The sequence below is a fragment of the Venturia canescens genome, chromosome 10 (assembly GCF_019457755.1).
Source record: "Venturia canescens isolate UGA chromosome 10, ASM1945775v1, whole genome shotgun sequence".
NCBI lineage: Eukaryota > Metazoa > Arthropoda > Insecta > Hymenoptera > Ichneumonidae > Venturia > Venturia canescens.
Window position 1 is genome coordinate 18,246,964 of NC_057430.1, and position 21,079 is coordinate 18,268,042.

General features: G+C 40.2%; 1 protein-coding gene across 6 annotated transcripts in view; it reads left to right on the top strand.

The window, feature by feature from the left end:
- LOC122417597 (follistatin-related protein 5-like) overlaps nt 1-21,079 on the top strand; it is a 191,888-nt gene that overhangs the window by 93,071 nt on the left and 77,738 nt on the right. The window lies entirely within an intron of this gene.

The window sequence follows — 21,079 nt, forward strand, 5'->3', positions numbered from 1 at the left end:
GCTTCCTTCTATGGACGCCGATTACAACATCCAAACGAAACGTCGGAAGAAATATTATGTCGATAAATATAAGACGAAATAATAGAGAGCGGGAGGGGAAACGGTATGAAAGAGAATCCCGAAGAAGAAATCACATTTGTCATGATGGACGGGGTGATACATATCACGAGATATTGAGCTTACTGGGAAAAATGGAGCTCACTCGGAAAGAAGTTATAGCTTGTATTTTATTGCGCAAAATACATAAAATGAAAAATTGTTGGCAATTGAATTAATTTAGTCGCACGAGTACAATACAAAAAACGGATACATTGAAATTTTCGTTATTCCATTTTCCTTTTGCTTTCGTTACGATCATTTCATTTCATTCGAACTAAATGGTATAAATTATTCCCTCGGTGCATCGGTTACGGTGCTTTCGAAAAGTTTTATTGCTTTGAAAAATTCTGATATGTTATATTTTGTTGTGGAATCGAGATTTCTTTCAAATGTGAAACGAACGATAGCCCATCTCGTCGCTCCCATTCAACCCCATATAAAATAAACTGTGGCGAGAGGTCTATAGGGAATCTTGGCAGTTTTAACAATTCATATCTGAATTTTACGACGTGACGCTTCTGTATAAAATATTGTTTCCGAAGAAATACTTCTTGGAATGGAATGCGAAAAGTTGGGTCGATCGACGAATCGAATAAGATGGGCTCCGAGGTAGAGAGACCTCGCTTCGACGTGTATTTATTGTTTAATCGTAAAAATATAAGTAAATATATTGCAAGTGTTTGAGGGTAAAGAATAAATAAAATCGAATATATTTTCGAATCGTTACTCACGAATTTCGCTCACATTCGAATGTCTTTTTTTTTTGTTTGGGCGTCATAATATTCATCAATTATTCATAAACCCATCGAATCGACAGTATATTGACCTCGTTGACAGCAGCGTGGAATAGAGCCGAGTCGTAAACGTCATATTGACGGATCGTTGAAAAAAATCAGAGCAAGTTCGACGATGTCCTTTTGAAGGTAGAAGAGCACTTTTGTTGCATTCGCGAATCAATATTCTTTCAATAATGAAGAAGACGTTGCTAGGCTCGTCATGTATAGAAAGACTCCCTCATTTCTTGCTGCATGAAATAGGACGGGCGAGGGTCGCGAGCGCGGTTCGTTGAACTTTATACGAAAGAAGCTATGTCCCCCTTGTTCAACGGAAAAGGAAGAGAGAAACAACGAACGTACGCGCGGACTGTTGAGTCGTGGAATAAACGATTCGTCCGAGGGACTTTGAGAGCCAATAGTCGCCATCCTGTCTGGCAATATGTATGTATGCGAAGTGCTATATACGTTGATACGATCTACGATCCATTCTGGCGCGAAACATTCATCCAACGACGACCCAACGTCTCTTACATTTATTTTTAGTTTCCCTGTTGTTACAAGCTTTTCCCTCAATATTTTCCTCTCCAGGCTTCGTACAGCGCCGGAGCTTGTGGATTTTCTTCCCTCATCCACCGCTTTCGGTACCACCGTTTTTTTTCGCTATACATATTCCGTTTTTAGTTTGTTTTATAATTATCAAATTTGCATAGAACGAGTCCATTTGTCTCTCTGTTTCGGCCATTTTTTTCCGGATCGAACGCAGTCGCTTCATATTTTTTCAGCTTTTTCATCAGCTTATGCTCCACCATATCTTTTTGCCAATTTTTTATGCACAAATTCGTCTACTACATTTGATCTCGCAATACTCATATTTCCGTGGGGATTTTCACAGCTTTCTGCAGCATCTTTTTTCAAATTCGCTCCACCCTATTAAAAACAAGATTGTCACGAAACAAAACATTATGATATTCCATTTTATTTTTGGCGTTCAGAATTTCTGCATTCCCCTTGTCGTTGAAATAGCTTTCGATCGTAGCACATACGTTAAAAGTTGAGACCAAATTACACGAAAGTAGCCATTCTGGCGGCAGAAAAGCGTATACCCAGCCAGAGCTTAACTATTTTCGTCTCGAAGTAGAAGCATTTTACGTTAGTCTATAGACAACCTTGCGTACGCGTAACATTCGTTGCACCTTTCTCAGTGCAAATTATGAATATTTACGGGCATTGTGGAGTTCAATGTTCCTGAAATGTTGTTATAAAGGGATTCTAATTTTGTAATATTAGTTTCTATTTTATGGCACCGTTATTTTTTATCGTTCGCAAAGATTGATTAATTTGTGATAAAGCTCTCAATCTCCTGCTGGACGTTAATCGATTAGGATTTCATTTTTGTTAGTTGATCGAACAGATAATCGAACGCATAAATTTGGAAAATTCGAATGACAAGGACTGCTTGTAACAAGCTTAAGAAGTTTAAGTTCGAAGCAACTTGAACAATTTATCGATACATCGTAACACCCAGTAGTTGCGCTATCAACAGCAATAGATCACCCATGTGCAATGAATAACTCGAAAACTGCGGTAGTTCTCTTCTCACAATGCAAAACTTCCTGCAGCAAGTTATCTTGGCAAAAGTTTCACAGACGTCTGGCGAAGACGCGTCTTCGGTTGCCGTTTCCCTTTCGTTCTTTTCTCCCAACCTCCGAACTACCAATGTATCACATGATCTTCCTCCCAAAATAAAAAAAAAAGGAAACCTTTCGGACAGCTCATTTTTTTCATTTTTTATTATTGGATTCTCAAACTTTGTTGTTTGATAAATTCAAGATTTGAGCCTGCTGTCTCGGAAACCCGCAATCACTACCGAAGGTAGGATTTTCTGAATCTGAAAAGACGTTTCTAAAAATCTTTACTCAACGCGAATACATTATAGTGGGTTATCGATTCTTCGCACGAAGGTCCAGATTGTCGAATATTATTGTATCACGAAGAATCGAACGATTTGACAATGTACAAGAGCGGATGCGGTACTTCCTGAATTTCGCTCAACCGAGATTCGGGATGAAGGATGAAGGTCGATCGAGAATCAGCACGTTTTGTCCTATAAATTTGGACCCTCTTATAGTTGACCAAGCGTGTTGAAATAAAGCGAGTTTTTTCACGATGCAGTAAGCTCCCCCGCAGAGGAGAACAAATAGTACGAGGTGAAACAGTTTTGAAAATTGTAGAACCGGAAGAAGGAAGCTGACACACGAGTGCTTTTCTAAGAATGCATTTTACATGGACGTAATAGCATTTATATTACATATAACAAAATGCATTATTCAGAGCTCTTGCGGTTCTCGTTTGGCTCAACCACTCGCCCTCGCGACGACAACGAGACGCGACGATTTACCATAAACATTTTCGTCGCTCATGCAAATACTTTTCTTCTCGTATACATCAAAACTGTTGACAAAAAAAAACACTTTTCTTTTATTTTGAAATCGTTTGAATGAATTTTTTTTTCACCCTTGGAATACTTTGGTCAAAGATTTTCTAAGAGAACAAAGTTGATTTATTATTCTCATTGTATAAAACTGAATGTGCGGCTTAAAATTTTGAAGTGTTACGTTGTTCTTCAACGCACTTTGAAGCAACGCAACTCATTTCAATCAGAAAATGTTTTGCGAAGACTGAATTTTAGAAGAGCCTGTACGAAACGTAACTTACCACGGAGCAAACTAGATCTCATTATGATAGAATGGCCGGTCTACGGGTTGGCAGTTCTGAATAATGCGCGGTTCTCCAGGGAAACCCGCGGCCAATTATTGGCTACCTCAGTAACACAAACCGGTGGACAAGAGGACACAACTAACACATATACCTGTTACTTTGGCACCCAATGTCCGTAAGCAATTCTCCTATTCCCCGTTGCTCTCCATCTCGCTTGCTGAGCCCAATCCTAGGCCTGATTCACCCTCCCAATATCATGCGAACATTCATCGCTGCTTACATACTGCCGTATACCAGCCTTTCGTTACAAATAATTCAGCAATACAATATCCATCGTAGCGATTCTGTTGACACTCTTCGCCATTAAATACCATCACCGTAATTTGTAGGCTTTGCCACAATGTAATAAGAAATTATGACGGTCGTTTCAATCTTGTAGGGAGAATTTCTATTAAAAATAGTTGAGCCCACGATTCCAGACTGATTTTCTATCTATTTTGGAGACTGAATATTATGACACTGGGAGCAACATTCGGAAGTGGTTAATTACAAAAAAATATTGTATTTCTCCATGGTACGATGTAAATTTCGCAGAAAACAAGTTGGAATGAGCATAGTCCATTTGGATTAAAATACACTCGATTAGTTCGCCTGAGATCGACTTGTAGTCTCGTTCAGCCAGGGTTACCTCGATGCCATAGAATGCGTAACAGCTCGAGTATAACCTCTGGTGTTTCTAGCTCACTTGTGCAAGGACTATGTTACAACCACGGATTTATCAGCCCTCCCTCGAGGTCGCCTAGCCTAGAAAGGGCAGGGACGAGAGAGGGGAGGGGGGAGAGCGAGGACGAGATGGCCGGATGTCGAAGCTTCACTCTTGATGGACGGTAATGGAAGATGGCCTGCGACCATCACTGTTTGACCCAACCTTTTCAAACGAGCGTTGCCACATTTTCGGAGCTTCCGTTTCTCTTGAGGCTTTTTCCCATCCTTTTACGATTCATCGAACCAGCTTTTCTCAGTAAAAAATGATTCACGAGAAAACGTTTATCAGAAAATAGTTTTTGTTTCTAACTATTCGAAGCTCATACGAATCTGCGTTATCGTTATTCCAGGCTCCGGCACTGCGAATATTTTACGTTTTAGATGTACCAGGACGTGTCTCCTTCATCGATATGATCTCGTTATACAATCAAGTTTTTACTTCATTCATCCTATTTACGGTGTACGCAACATAATATCTTTGCTACACAAATAAGTTGCACGACGTCTTCTTGCTCGACTAATATAGATCAGCATCTTATAGTATCTTTGTTGTCTTTTATATATACGTATAAAGACAGAATGAATCCATCGTACATCTACACTCGGGCTCAGCAGATTCTCCTTCGTGCTCAAAACTTTGTTAATTTATTCAAGCAAACTTGCTACGTATTTATTAGCAACTTCGAAGCTGGAGCAAAGCGTTTCGTCGGAATATTGCTCTCATTTACCAGATGCTTACTGTATATACGTATGTAGAGCTTGCACATGCTCCGTTCCACTCCGTTGCAAGAGCTGCAATTGCAAAACCGTGCATCGATTCTCTTACAGTATAATGAGATCCGCTCTGATCGTTTTTTAGGATTCAACATACCGAATGACTGAAACCTTCGCGAGAACATTCTTCGGTTGAGCTGGGTCAAAGTGCTTATCGGATTTTTAACATTAATGAAAATACTGCAGCTAATTACAGTCGCTTTAACGATGATGAATTTTATTAATTTTTCATAAAAAATCTCATTTAAATCCTTTTTAATCGGAGATTACGTTTTTTTCCCCTGTAAATAATTGAGGGTTGCTGTAGCGTGTGAATCGTCGGCCAAAAAGCTCATCAAGATTAGCCCATTTTTAACACGATGCACGAGAGATATTTCTCGACATACGATGTTTTTTCTTGTTCCCTTTTCTTTTCGCGTCGTATACCGCGTGGTAAGAGTCCAACTAAGCTGGTGGATTATGGCTTCATGTTAAATATTTTGCAGGATTTACCCCCCCCCCCCCCTCCCCCTCCCTCCCGCCCCTTTTCCCCGGCTTCTCGTAGAATACGCGGTTACTTTCCCAGATTTTACTTCCTCCACTGATGCAAGCCGCGTCTATGCAGGATTTTCACGAGGCAACCCCGGAAATACTTTTCCCCGTTGGTACTGGCAATAAAAATATCTCCTGTTCATAATGCAACGTGGTTTTCATCCGAACCGGCAACCTACACTGCACTCAAATCCCTCCCACGTTTTTACCCTTCCAAGACCACGAGTACACGGATGTCTTAATTTCGTAACATCCGCTGAAGCAAATCTGCCAGTCACCGCACATGCCATTTTAATCCTCACTTATCCATTTCATAGCTGTACCATTGAAAAATTTCAACAAAATTATATCTTCGAAACGTTATTTCAATACATTTCGTAAATATTCGAATAACTGATTCATTTATCAATGCGATTTCGCCGAATGGAACGATTATACTCAACCTCAAATTTTACGTTTTCAAACGAAATGAAAAATAATGAATCATCTAAAGTTTCGTTACTATAGAACATAAAACAATATGAAATTAGTAGGGATGCACTCAGTTATAAAGCTTAATTATTGATTTTAAAAAAATATATGAAATGTTTCATCCGTGTTGTATGAAGTGACTTTTGCAGGAGAAACGAATATTTCGCACTGGAAAACACTCGTACGAATCCATCGTTATGCGATGAGCTCGAAGGATATCAGTTCGTTGATTTTAGCGTCCAGTTTTTTTTTTACAAATATGCCACTCGCTTCGCTGACTGTTACTTCGATTTTACCGAATGCCATTCGACTATAAAGAGGGATAAAGGTCGGCGCAAAAATCAAGAGAAATTCCAATTAAAAGTCCGTTACAGGAATGTTAACGGATAATGTTTCATACTCCGATAAACCTTCCACGAAAAAATATTCTGTTATCGAAATGAGTTCTTCCGAGCGAATATAACGCGAGATCTCTGCTCTTTCTCTCTCTCTCTCTCTCTTCCAAAACTGACAATACCATTGAACGTTATAAAGTCACATTGTGGTATCATCTGACCGAGATTGGACGTGCACTGCTTTATTCAGTCATTCGTAAATCCGATAAAGTCGGAATCATTATTCAACGCGATGAAAAATAAATCATACTCTACAAATTGCTGCATTTATAATGTGAAATATTTTATTAACGGGCCTGAACTTGATGGAAAGCTCATTAAAAAATGGAATACGATTCTCTGCTCAAAAAATCTTGTATTTCGTTTCGTGACGCTTGCATGCCTTTATTGAGATATAATTTGGGATGGAGACACATTTAGTGATGTTGTTTTCAAAAAGAAGAAAAAAAATTTTGTAGCATTTTCTAAAATGAGTGTCCTGAATACCCGGTTGTTTCTGTCACGAGTTAAAAATATTATATCTAGAGTTCAATTAAACATCGTACTTTATGATGCGGATTTTTTTTCCCCCTCTCGAACCAAATTACAAAGATATTTTCTCCGATTAACGTTTACTGCGTAGAAGCCTGGGTGAAATTGGAGAAAAACTCTTTCTCTCTTTTATAAACTTTAATTATTTAACGGATCGTGCATTCAGTTTTACCGAAATGAAATGCATGAGCCGACGAGATCGGTAGTATAAGTATGGATTTCATTCACCGAGAGTTCGGACAACTTAGCATGTAGTTTTTCGTTCCGCTCACCAAATATGTACTTCATGGGATTCTCTCATTCCTTATTCTCTTACTGAAAACTATGTATTTATTAAATAATAATAATAATAATAATAATAATAATAATAATATTCTACAATTGAGCCGATGCCGCTGACCCGTTCGGAGTAGAGCTAACATTGTTTCCCTCTTTAATTCTCGTTACTCGGAGCTTTTCCATTATTTTACATGTCACAGATTCTCGCGAGGATAAACAGCATCAGAACGGAAAATCGCAGTATGAGGTAAACGCGAAATTGGACACATTTTAACAGCTACGGGGCTAGTTTGTATCGCAATGTGCATTACACGCGTGAATATTATTTGGATTAAAACTTAATCATTCCATCTCTGAGAGAGTATAATTAAACACTTTTGCGTATACGAATACTTTTACCCTCTAGTACCAGAACAAAGAGAATGGACGCATTTCTTTGTTGTATGTAATTAACACTCGGAGATACGATTCAGAAGTAAACCGCGCGTATATCGCCCTCTTGGAGATTGAGTACGGCGGTTCAGGTAATATATTCGAGAGCCAATATACGTTCGGCTATTATGTTATATAATGCTTGGCGTGGTAGTAGCCATTTGTGAGTCATGGCTCGAGGTAGGATCGGGAGAGTAGGTATTCGAGAGCAGGGAGGAGATGAGTTGTGTTGAAGAAAGTGATAGTGGACTTGCGACGGAGGCTTTGATAAGTCCCGTTAGTTGCAGTCTGTTACCGAAGCCTCATCTTCGTGCACTTTGGTCTTCTAATGGTGGTTCTCGTTTATTGGCCATTAGCCTCGTTCCACGTACCTTTAGCCATCGTTTACTCCACTGAGGTCAGAGACATCGACCGCAACCATGCAGTCTCATAAACTAAATAAGCCGATTTTGCTATACCGGGAGCACGATCAGGAAAATTTGATTTCATTTTAATGAGTTATTCGGGGACGTCGGCTATCTTTGATTACGCGTTCGCCGTTGCGCTCTTATTTTATTTAACTTTGTTTAAAGGGAGAGGAAAAAGCTATTTCAAGTCAGACGGGGGAGCATATTGAGACACCAAAAAGTAATCTTCTTTGCCTGTGCGCCCTTGCATCTCCGCTCGTCACGTTGCACCCACTGTATATATGACGCCCGGAGACTGGCTGAGATAGGGAAGTAGCAACCTCCAAGGTTCGACCAACGCGCCCCAAGAACCTATGAATTTCAAGGTGGCGTTCGTGCATGACGAGAATTCAGAACCATTCCAGAATACACACTCACACTATTTCCTCTCTCTTCTCATTCCCTCCTATTCTTTCTTTCTGTCATGAGCCACAGGAGGAAGGACCAGAAAGATACCCGTTTCGCGATCTTATTCCGGATTGCTCCATCGAAGCCACCTTCCTCATCCTATTATTCGCTATCTCAGCACGTTCAACGTTTCCTTCAAATCACGATGCGACTTCCGCGACTTTGAAGTTTTTTCCACCTCAGCCTATACCCTTCTGCTTTGGATAGAAAACTCTATCGATCCCATTGAAATAGTTATGCTTGAATTGTATTTACTTCGCTTATGCAGAAATTTAGAAAAAAAAAATTCGATGCTGCAACGACGGTTCAACGTGTAAATTTATTTCACCGAAAAGAATGACAATAACGATGCAACTCACTTTGTGCAAATGCCTGTATCGAGAGGAAAAAAATTATTCGATCTGAATATCGTTTGATAAAAATGACTGTTTCTCGTGTCCATGGAACAGCTTTGCATGTGCGGTAAAAGCATGCCATCAGGTTTACAGCCAGGAATCGTATGACAACACCAGTTGGGTAAGGGATGATGGTTCGAACAAATCAAGGGTTCGATCGGAGTAGACATCCCGCAAAGAGGCGGTGATGTCGCTGGGGACACCTTCGGTGGCTCGAGACAAATCTCCTTTTCTTTTTCCCGCAAACCAACAGTGATGACTCCCCGTCCGCGTTTTCTTAGTTGTAAACGACGCTTTATTTCCTCTTTACTCACTGCCTCTGCACCTTGCTTTCTTGATTTCTCTTGAATATTTCGATCCTTATTAGAAGAAGCATCTTTCGTTTTACTCAATCTTCTGTCACCCCGAACGTGGTTTTTTCTTGGTCCTTTCGTGGAATCAGTGCCTGCTGGTGGAATAACCTTTTTAATTTTAATGTGTGGTCCAATAAGCGATTATTGACTTTTAAATTCTTCACCAAAATCTTACCAGGATCCCCAGTCTCTTTTTTGTTAGCGCGTTTACCCGGGCTTCGTTTTGTACCGTTAGCACCATCGACGCTCTGCGAACTGCGATCCTCAGAGCTCTTGATACGGCTTTTGATGGGAGGTTTGATTACAAGCGTGAAGGATTGTATTCTAACTTTGGATCTGGACTTTATTTCAAACTTTTTTTTTGCAAGCTGAACATTTCATCTGGCTTCTCTTCTTAAGCTCACCTGTCTCGATCACTTTTCGAACTTTTCGATCCTTTCTTGCCAGATTTAGGTGCAGTCTTTTTCACTTTTTCATCCGACTCGATGCTACCGCTGAAATCGTTATATTTAAAGATTACATTCAAGGTGTTTTCTCCGTAAACTGTGGTAGTGCAACTTTGATGCAAGATTCGTAGCGAAGGGGCTTTCTCCAGAAGCTCACCTTACCCTGTCACCCTTCGAGCGTCTTTTACTCTTCCGTTTCTTTTTTCCTTCGTCATTTCGATCTTCTCGACTCTCACGAGTTTGCTCGCTCTGCCACGAAGGATGCTGGTCTATTCGTTCCTCCGTATGACCCTTCCGAGTCTCATCCTTGCTGTCAACCGATTTATCATCCGGTAGGTCCATCGGTTCCCAGACGTCACAGTGGCACACCAATTGCTCGGGTTTGACGGGAGGTAATATTTTTTCGGCGCCCCAGCAGCCAGCCTCGAGCTTTGATATTCTTAATTCTTTGCAATGGTAAGGGTAGCCCTGATTCGTCTCTTCCTGGGCATAGAAATCTTTTCGTCTTTCCGGTCCCAGCTCGATTTCCGTTATTACGCATTTTCCAAAATGGCTCAACCGCACATAAATCGTTATGGTTGCTCCGGTCAAGTGGTAATTCTCATCGATTATTTCGTAAGTTCCTTTGAGCGACCTTTTGAAATAGAAATTGAAAAGAAAAAAACAACGATTGAGACTGCACTCATTGTATGATTGGCAGTGACAAAAAACTCATAATATATTTCGAGCTATTCTTGTTGTCTTTTATTTTTCTCTCTCCAGACATTCCAGACGTAACTCGAGCGACCCGGGTCATCATCCTTTCACCTCGGGCGGTGAATCCGCATATCCCCTTTGTAGCCCATTCGCTATTACGTTTCTGTCATGGCCATGGAAAAACTGCGGAAAACCTATGCCAATACAGCCGGCGTCACGTCCGCTTCTCGTTGCTGGAGCTACGTCACGTTTATTCCGAGAATGTAAACATGGGCTACAACTAAATATATCCATATAGATGTAGGCTGTGTATCTGCTGCCGCTTTGTCGAAAGCATCTTTTTATACTCGTCGAAAATGGTGAACTGAAATTTCAAACGGTCGACTGTTTTCTCATCGACCGCATCAGTCACTACCACTTTAAAGCTCCGAATTTATTTAAACTCGTACAATTTATTACATATAAAATATTCCAATTTGTCGAAACTTGGATATTTCGCTAAACTCATTTAAAATAAAAATATGTACGGACCAAAATTCACCGATATTTTATACCAATTACGCCGAATGTTTCGTCGAAATTTCATTCGAATTTCGAATTTAACTTCGTTCAAAGGAATTCGATGGTATGAAATAACGAATCAACTCGTTTTATGTACCTCGAGATTGGTTGGCGTTTGTGAAAGCAGCTCAAAAATCCTTCTAGCTCTTTGCGTTCTTGCAATTCCCTGATAATCCCATTAAAAAGATTATCCATGCTGACCAAAGCTATGCCAACGTTGTGACAGGGTTCCATCTCGAAGTATTTGGAGATTTCTTTTCGTACGTGGATTTGTATGTCGATTCCGTTAACTTTCTCTTCGAGGGTTTCACGGGGTATTGCGAAGACAACGGATTTACCACCGTGAAAATCTTCTTCCTCGAGATTCGAGCCTCGATAAGGCGCGTAATCCGTACGATGGGGATTTAACCCTGTCCAATTGTAATCCAGCATCCGAAACATCACTGTCGTTTTCTTCATTATGATCGAATCGAAAATCGACGTTTTTGGCACGAATAACTGTGTTTCGACGATAGTTAATAAATGTGCATACGTTTACCTTGAATCTTGGATTCTTCAGAGACAACTTAATAAAACTATCAAACCTTTTGAACTGCAAATTCGAGCATCATGATTTCCAGGTTAGAAACCATTAACGACGACATTGCTCGTTGTGTGTTGAGTTTTTATCAAAGTGATTAAATATTCAGTATCGTTGCATATTTTTACAACTTACTTAGTCAGTTATTGCTATTGCAAAATTTATTTGGTTTAATTGTCCGAAAATTTGGTTATTGTGACATTAGATAGAAGGGGTTCAAGGGAGATGATGATAGAGGGGTGTGTTGTAACGAAAATTATTTGGATCGTTTGTTTTTGGATCGAGTGCGACAAACTTCTGAGCACGAATATTCCTTCGTGGCGTAATGGTAAATTTGACATATTTACACAATATTTTTCCATGACGATGTTGTTGGAAAGGTGGAAGGAGAAACGCATTTACGCGCATTTGTGAAACGGTTTGAAAAAAAAAAAAAAAAAAAAAAAACTGCACAAGTGGATAAGAAATATTATAATTTATGATATTCTGTGACTGGGTCAAACCGTTTATCAAATTTCCGATAGCCTGTCAATACCACGAGTTATCTAAAAATTATCCAGTGGAGTGTTTGATTTATCATATTGAATTTTCCTCGTGCCAAGATCCTCGAGCCGATCGGACCCGTGATTTTTTTGATGCACCAACTACTTTACTATTCCCCGATCGATAAACTCTTGACTTTCGTCGAGTAATTTGTTTGACAAATGCTTGTGAAATGGAAGAAGCAGGTGACAAAGTCGAGTGTGGATTTGCGTATAAGCCAAATGCTATTTCTTCCAGGGTTGCATAGCATCGAAGTAAAGGAGAGAATTGGAATTCAATGAGGTCTCGTTTATAAAAGAGAGTGTTTGGACCGTGACGAGGGTGGATGGGGGTTAACCACTTTGGAATATTGTCAAGCTGATATGCCGGGAGACATTTCTGTCCTGGGAGATATTCGTCTCGTTGAAATACAGATTTCACGAAAGAAAAAGAGCTACTTCTTTGAAGGAAATCAACTTGGAATCAATCTCATTCTTTATTTTGCATTAAAAAAAAAATCACTTACTAAGTTATAAATAGTTTCTCTTTTAAGAATATTCATGTAGACGACAACTTAATTGAAACATTTCCGGCAACTGTAAAACTCCGCCGCGGCGTATATAGAAACGACCATCATTTTGTTTCTCCGATAGACTCTGCTCGGACAAAAAACACACATGGCGAATGACGATTGGATGGAACATATAGTACCCGCTGTAATTCCGAGCCCGCGCGTCTGCGCCTCTGAACGATTCCGGTATAGTTTTACAGAACTTTATATTTCCCACTACCAAAGTTTATCGACCATATATATGAAAGATCCAATTTCAAGGGGCCATATGAGGCGAACGAACATAAGTTTCTGAACGAATCGTCGTTGCATTCGGTGTCTCGAAGGTTCTCAGTCGTATATAAGCTTTCCATTCGAGCGAATAGAGAAACAATGCAAACCGCAGGAGATACGTCTCGGAGTAAGCCACACCAGCAGGGTATTAACTTTACATCGAGCGATTCGACATCGTGTCATCTCTCCAGTGCATTTTTCCATCATTGGAACTCTCCAAGTGTAGCAACTCTGTCCAAGCGCGTCAACCCTCCATCGGGTTGAATCCCGATTGTCGCGACCCGACATTTCCTTGAAATGAAGAATTATCATTTCCAAAGACTATAGAGAGGTCTATCATGATTGCCATGAATATTTGCTCGTGTATTAAATGACAAAATCATAATGGAAATGATTCTATTGGAAATTTGTCGATATACTTGCGAGCTGAAGAAGCGGGCAGCTGGTACATGTACAAAGATTGAGACGTTTCAAAGATTTTTGTCCAGTATATACGAGCGGTTCCGTGCGCGAAAAGTACAGTCAACGAAAAATACGAGCACATGTGCAGCAGTCGAGGAAATGTCGGGCTGTTATACGATCGGGACTCACCTCGATGGAGGGTTGACGCGCTTGTAAATTTGCTATACTTGGACAGTTTCAGCGATGGAAAGATTGACTGGAGAGATGACACAATGTCAATGTAGAATTAACACTCTGCCGTCACACCTAGAAAAACAAGAATCCTCGCGATATTTTCGTCCGAAGCATTGCATCTCATTGTGCATCGGCAACTCGCGGCAGACATTACATTTGCATTAGCAATCGTGCAACGCCTTTCTCTCCATTCTTCTTCTCTATCACATCCGGTTTCATCGTTCTACTCGTTTTTTTTTTTTTTTTTTTTTTTAATTTTTCTGCTCGTTTGCGAGCTGGATGTTAGTGTTCATAAATATCAACAATAAACATTAAATGCGGTTTTATATTTGATTTACCGTGGTAGTGAAAATTTGTTATGAACGGAGCCTTTTTACTTCTTGATGTGTTTCGATAGACCCAATTTTCTTCCTCGGACCTCGCCGAACGACAATTATTCAATACAAAAAAATTAAAAAAAAAAAGAACGTACAAAAGAATGGGAAAAATGAAGGCTCGCTTTTCATCTGGATGTTTTTATTGGATGATCCGGTGGGGAAGAAAATCGGATGTGCATGGACAATAACGCACAAAATGCGGTCGACAGTTCACATTGGTATACAGGAAGCTTGTACATACCGCGAATTGTACCACGGGACCAATTAGAGCGCGAACTAATCGTCAATTCTGACGATGTATGGCGGAAGAGAGAACTGATCAATGCCACAGAAAAATGACGCGGCGTGGTTTGCCCGGCCCCCGATTTTCTGGCTTTGATTCAACGCTGCTGATATATAGGGGAGTATGGGGCAAAGTGGCCCACTTAACGAATTTAACGAGTTTTGTTGGTTAGCACATGGTCATTTACTTATTTTTATGTCCCAAAAATAATTCCACCTCCTTATTTCTCGAATTTTGAAAAAAAAAAATTTTGGGGCAAAGTGGCCACCCCCTCGAATGCGGTGAAAATCGATAATTGTCACTTCTCGTTAAATAGACGTTGTAAATTGACTGTTCCCGCATGGAACATTGAAGGCCGCGATAAACCGAAAAGAAACGAGGCATAGTAGGTACCCTACTTCGATGGGATGAAAAAAGAATTAGTCGGAATACTTGGATAAATTTTGCCATTACCAGTGGCAAAAGCCCGTTCTTATCGGAGGCAAATCGTGGGAAAACCGCGATTATCACGAGTCCGTCGTATCGCTCAAATCTAGTGAGTAAGAAAAAAGATATCATCAAAAAAGAAAAATTCTTGTCTGCGGCGGACGTTGCTTGTATTTTCTGCGATCAACTTTATTCGCATTCCTCCGAAGACTGAAATCGCTGCGAAACATGCCTAAAATGGGCGCACATCTTGTGTGCAGGTGTTGATGAAGATGAAGTCCATTATAAGTGCGATTTTTGTCAATCAAAATAAAATAGACATTTATCAGTAATTCGCAAAATGATTCTCACCCTCTGCCTCAAATAGCTATCAATTTCTCAAAAAACATAGAATTCTCACTGATCCTGTGCCCCGCCAGAAATCGGAATTGCGTGAGTGGCCACTTTGCCCCATGTTCCCCTATTTATACGAGGATGAATGAAAACGCTCGTGCGTGTGTACGGGGTGTCGAAAAAGTGGTTCGTGGACATTGACGTTTTCTCGAAGGTCGTCGTTTCATCGAAATTTCGGATCTTTTACCCTTAGTTATGGTTTTTCGAACACCCTGTGTATGTCTACGAATACATATCTATGGTGAAAACGGATGAAAGGACGGAGGAAGCAACCGGTATGCATTGTACATTGCGTGGTGGCTCGTCCGAGCCAGATACATGGCATAATAAAAATTGCAGGAGTGCACAATCCAGGCGAGTAGTCTCCCATATGTTTCACACACGAGAACGAGAATTCACGTATACGATTTGTGTATACATAGAAAAAGAGGAATTTATGGGTTCGCTCATTGCACTCGCGGACCAGGCGCGCTTGAAGAATTTATTAAAGCCCGCTGCTGCGTTTGTTTTGTGATCGTCGTCACTCCATTGACAGTACCTACATGCATGTTCAAATGCAAATAGCTTCGAACGAACGCCATGAACTCCCTTCAAAACTGAAACGCTCGTGCAATTATAAAAATATGGTAAATATTTTTCTTTTGTTTCGGCATCGCAAAGGAAATTTTATTAGAAAATTCCATGATCCCACAATTACAAACCTGGGAATTCGTTCGCTTTGTTTTCATAAAGTTCCCTGAAAATTTCTATGAACCCATCCATGATGCGTTGGATATGATTACGAAAGTTCTTCGCTTAGTGGATTCACGTGAGAGAACAGGAGCAAAAGATGAGCATGGGGAATCGTCGCTCTAAAGCTATTACGGCAAGGTTATTGCAATTCTGATTTCTCTGCCTCTCAGGGCATATGAATTTTGTCACTCGTAACATTTTGTTTATCCGGAAAAAATGATGAAAAGCAATGTTTCCATAGTATGACAATACAAAGGCACAACCATACATTGAGACTCGTCATTATAAGATATGATAATAACGAGCGACATATGATTGTGATTTCCGCGAAGGGAGAGAACGCTCGAAGGAGAAATCTGTCGAATTCTCAAGCTCGAAAGCCCATGACTGCGGAGCTTGGAGGCATGCACGCGAATTTGCGTTCGTCCACGAAGTTGATTTTAATAGGACAAGCAATGTCTTCGTGTTAGGGTTGGCCACTCACCGATGCCAAGGCAAACTCGAGTGTCGAGTGAACCACAGAACATCACCGCTATAAACTCACCCTGCTCTGACTCTGTTTCGCTTTCTCCCTCCTTCCTATTTCAACGAACCTCCTTCTGTTACAAGTTTCCCTTTGAGAGCCTCGCTCCTTCTTCTCTTTCCGACCAGCTACATCTCTGCACTATTGTTCAATTTCTAGTCACTGGACCGTAGTGGTTACGGATTTACTGGCAGAACAGCTCGAACCGCAATAAGACAGAACATCATATTCCACTTGAAAGATATCAAATCTAATTATTTTCTTATTCACTGCCCAACATCGAATAACTGCAAATTTACCATCCCACGCAAAATTATTCCTCGCCGAACGATCCCGCAATTTCGATCGATTACCAAGCGTCGAGTCTAGTAGAGAATTTCATCAAAAATTTAATCATTTGGCAACTACTTTGAGTTTGACCACTAAGCAAATATCGGAGATTGAGCAATTGAAGGAAGAACGTGCGTATCTCGACAGCAGGGCGGTTCGCATCGTTATAGAAATAAAAAGTCCCTTTGAATGAAAAGCATCGAGTTTCTGGTTGAAAAAAACGATGAATAGCCTCCGTGATTAAAAGCGTGATGCTATCTCTCGGTGGCAGAGACAATTACGCCCATGTTGTTTTTATATCCGCCAGATGTCGTCAATGGAGAGGCGCGATCACAAATTTCGAAAAGTTTCATTCATGGAAAGGGCGTTCGGACAAAAGTCGCCTGTTGTAAAGTACAAAACGCTACGCACCAGAGAATCGCATTTGGTGTAATGTGTCTCTGTTTTATTTGTACTCGTTTTAAACCACTGCAATAACGCTACGAGTTTGCACTATTCCAAAAAATTTACTACGGAATGCCAAGCCACACGTTATCAAGTATTTGGCACGTGACTCTTGCCGACAACTGCCGGGCAAAAGCGTGCGAGCATTATTAACGAACGAAACCCCGACACATCGTAGATACGAATAGTAGTTATTTATAGTTTGTTCCCGACGCTGCTACTTTTTTTTTTCTCACCCATCTACATCAACTCCAATATTCTTCCCTCGGTCATGTACAAACATTTCGCAATGTAACAAATTCTTTTCGTTAAATAAACATATATATGAATCATATAAAATTTTTGAAATACGTTCTTAAATCGTGAGAATCCTTCGAAATAGCTGAAGGGATGTGAAAGACATTAACCTTAAATCGAATCACTCGAATAGTCGACTATCCAAACTATTTTCATTTGTTTGAGTAAATTTTAATTAACTCGAGAAGTGTATGAAGAGTTAAAAATTCGCCATCATTAATGCGAAATTGCACCGAACTCCTTCGACTTTTACCGAACGTTTTCTCTTTCTCATTCTCGTGTTATCGATATTTTATTATCGTACTTTTCTCCGTGCTACTTCGAAATAAGTCCATTTGAATGCAATCAAGTTCGCGCTACATCCAGGATTGACGGATTTCACGATCCCACGAGTACACCAGTCGTTTCTCGAAGATTCGATTCCTCAGAAAATCGAATGAAACTTTTTTTTTTATCACGACTATTTCCGTCATTTTCGCAAGATAGGAAGAAGCAATAAAAGGAACAAGAGAGAGAAAGAGGCAGAGAAAGAAGCGAATGAGGAAGAGATTGAAGAAAAAAGTATAAGAGTATTGAAAAAGAAGAGCATGATTTACCAACAGTGGCGAGAGAGAATCACGGTTCTATGCAGTATATAAGGGATAAATGGGAAAAAGTCGTCGCACGGAAAAATTCTTCTGTCCTACAAAACTTTCCTTCGATAAGACGCACGAGTCTGACTCAAGGAGACATTAAGATGGGGTTCGCTCTTTCGCGCGTGCTGGATCAATCCACCACACTTTTGTCCTTTTCCAACTAAGCTTTTACCGGACTACTGGTGTATTTCAATGTACGAGGTGTCTTGAAAAAGTTCATTCGAACCAAAAGTAATACGCTTGGATCATGATATTCTCGCAGAACTTAGGCCCTTCTGTCCATGAATTTTAAGTGTGCTGCGCGGGTTAGCCATTAACAATTTTTTATTATTCTCGGCAACTGCACGCAGTACGGAGAAATTTTCGTGGACGTTTTTTTTTTCATATTTCCTAATCGAATCAGTCACCACAATTTTAAATGACTTTGACGACACTGGGTATAGAACAAAGAGACAGGAAAAAGGATGAGGCGAGAATCACTTCGTCATATAGAATGGATCTATATATGCGAGCTACGACGCTTTGGCCAACTCTGCGTGTAAAAAGAGATGAACGAAGTGGTGGTAGGGCGAGTACGACGACTTCCTTTATACGAAACTCACTTAAGTTTCGGGAAAAAAGTTTTGCCGAAATGCCATTCGAACTTGAAACGGACGAGTTAAATATATAAAGGGATATTGCTATTTCTGCTAGCCCATCGACCACGAAATGAAATACGACGACGTGTAGTTTTCGAGCGATGATTTTTCTCGTTAATTTCGTACATTCTCAAGTTTTTTTCTGCCTATTCAAACGTTGCGAGACGATATTCGTGGATGCGAATATGCTAAACAATATAAATTCGAATGAGCGTTATAATTCATACTCATGAACCAATAATTGCTTGCTTTGCAGAAAAAATTGTCATTTATATTTATTGACGGGTTCGCACCAGAGAACTGTAGTTTACGACGTTATAAATATGTATTTTTACTTCGATGAATTCTGAATCAAGTGCTGAGATAGAAACTTTATACTCGAAGAATGTTCAATAAATAATTATTATAATTGCCAAGAATCGTTTGCATGAGTTTCGGAAGCACCCAAGTCTAAATAATACCGTTGCAGAGCTCATTGCATATATTTCCCCCAGATCGTTACCGTGATGGAATATCCTCGTTCGTATTCATACTTCAGCTTTAAAACTTAAAGCGCTTGTTCGTTCGTGCCAACAAAGTCCCGCGGAACGAATTCTTCGTAAAAAATATTCTTCGTTTATCTTTTTCGTGTAGACTTCCATAAAAGGGCTTTAAACGCTGGAATGTCAATAGAATAATGTTGAATTTGTAATTTCTCCACTTGTGGCATCCGAGAGCCGTGAAAAATTATTTTTCAAAAAATGTATCTAACGATGGAGAAACCGCTACAAGTACGAAATCATGCACACCATGTTTCCGGTCGTTTGCATTTAACGAGTATTTGTCACCGTTAAAAAAAATTGTTGTACCCCCAACCCTCGTAATAGCATTTATCGCGTTGCCATTAAGATGTGGATAAGTCATAATTTCATCGTTTCGTTGCTCGAACAAAGCTCTCGGAGCATTGACGAGGTCTTGTAACGCGTGCGTTGGAAAATGTTCTACTTTTATTTTTTTGTCCTCTCGGAGCACCGAGACGCAAGGGCAGCCGGAGTGACAGCAATTACGGTAGGGAAGCATGGGGAATGCTGAAAATTTGGTCCGGTTATTTCGGCCCGGCATGAGCTTTAATTAAGACCAGCAACAGAGAGAAGGGCATAAAACCAACGACCAGCGGCGTTTCCCAAGAAGCATTCTCCCGAAATATCTCTATATAGATCCTTCCCTCTCAATATATATATATATATATATAGACACGTGTTTCAGTTGCTAAACTCCGAGTTTCTGGTGAAACAAGCTTTTCCCTCCTCTTCCTTCACTGTCGCATCCCTTATGACTATTCCCCAAATGCTTACTACCAAAAACTCGACTCTACTCACTCTACCATAAATTCTGTACAAAAGCATCATATGCTATGATCTCCGTATTGAAAAATATGAAATTTGCGGTTAAAAATAAAATAAAAATTGGGTGCTCTCTGCTCATTTCGAAGATATAAAGACGAATGCTGAAAATGGAGTTGAACATTGGTTATTCCTGCTTGATAATTATTATTCCGAATGACTTTTTCACGGAGTAATCCAAGTGTCGAGATTAGACCCAGCAGAGGTTTATTGATCGAGTCGAAATGAAGACCGAACGCGAGGCTAGAGCTCGAGTACTCAACTGGACCAATCATTTCAAGTACTTGTCCTCGAAGTACTTGAACAAGATTACAGGCAATTCGTTGGAGAGGGTCTCGTGAGAGTTCATACTCAAAGTTGCCTCAGTCAATACGACACTAACCGACAATCTTGCGCATTTTACGACTGACAAATCCAGCTTTCGACACGAACACGATATTATTTCCCAAAATCTCACCTCACTGAAGTAATCGAATGAAGTTTGCGCGTGTAAAACAGATGCAAATTTCTTGAAATAGCATTACATTTCCGCGCTTGCATAAATTCATGTGCATACATTATCACTTTTCGAAGTTACAAATTTATGCCAATTTCAAAATTGCATGCATTTTTTTCCTCTCGAGTCGAGGACGAATTTAAAAAAATTATTTACCAAGATGGAGAAAAGTCATGCGGAGAAGACATTTTCCATTCGAACTCAATCAACGTTCCCATTCTTCTCGGAAATATTCGTGCTCTCAACAGCTGACAGGTTAAATGCGAAAAAAGGGAAAAAAGGAGTATGCTTCGACGGGTCAACGACGAGATTGGAATCCTGTAATAGATTCGATCGGGGTTCACTCTTAATAAAAACTTGTCCTCACCGCAGTTGCCAGGACCAACCGTCCTGCACTATCGAGGCTATTCTTACTTCTAACTCAACTGGGTCGTCACTGAAATTATAAATGACAGAGCCCATGAT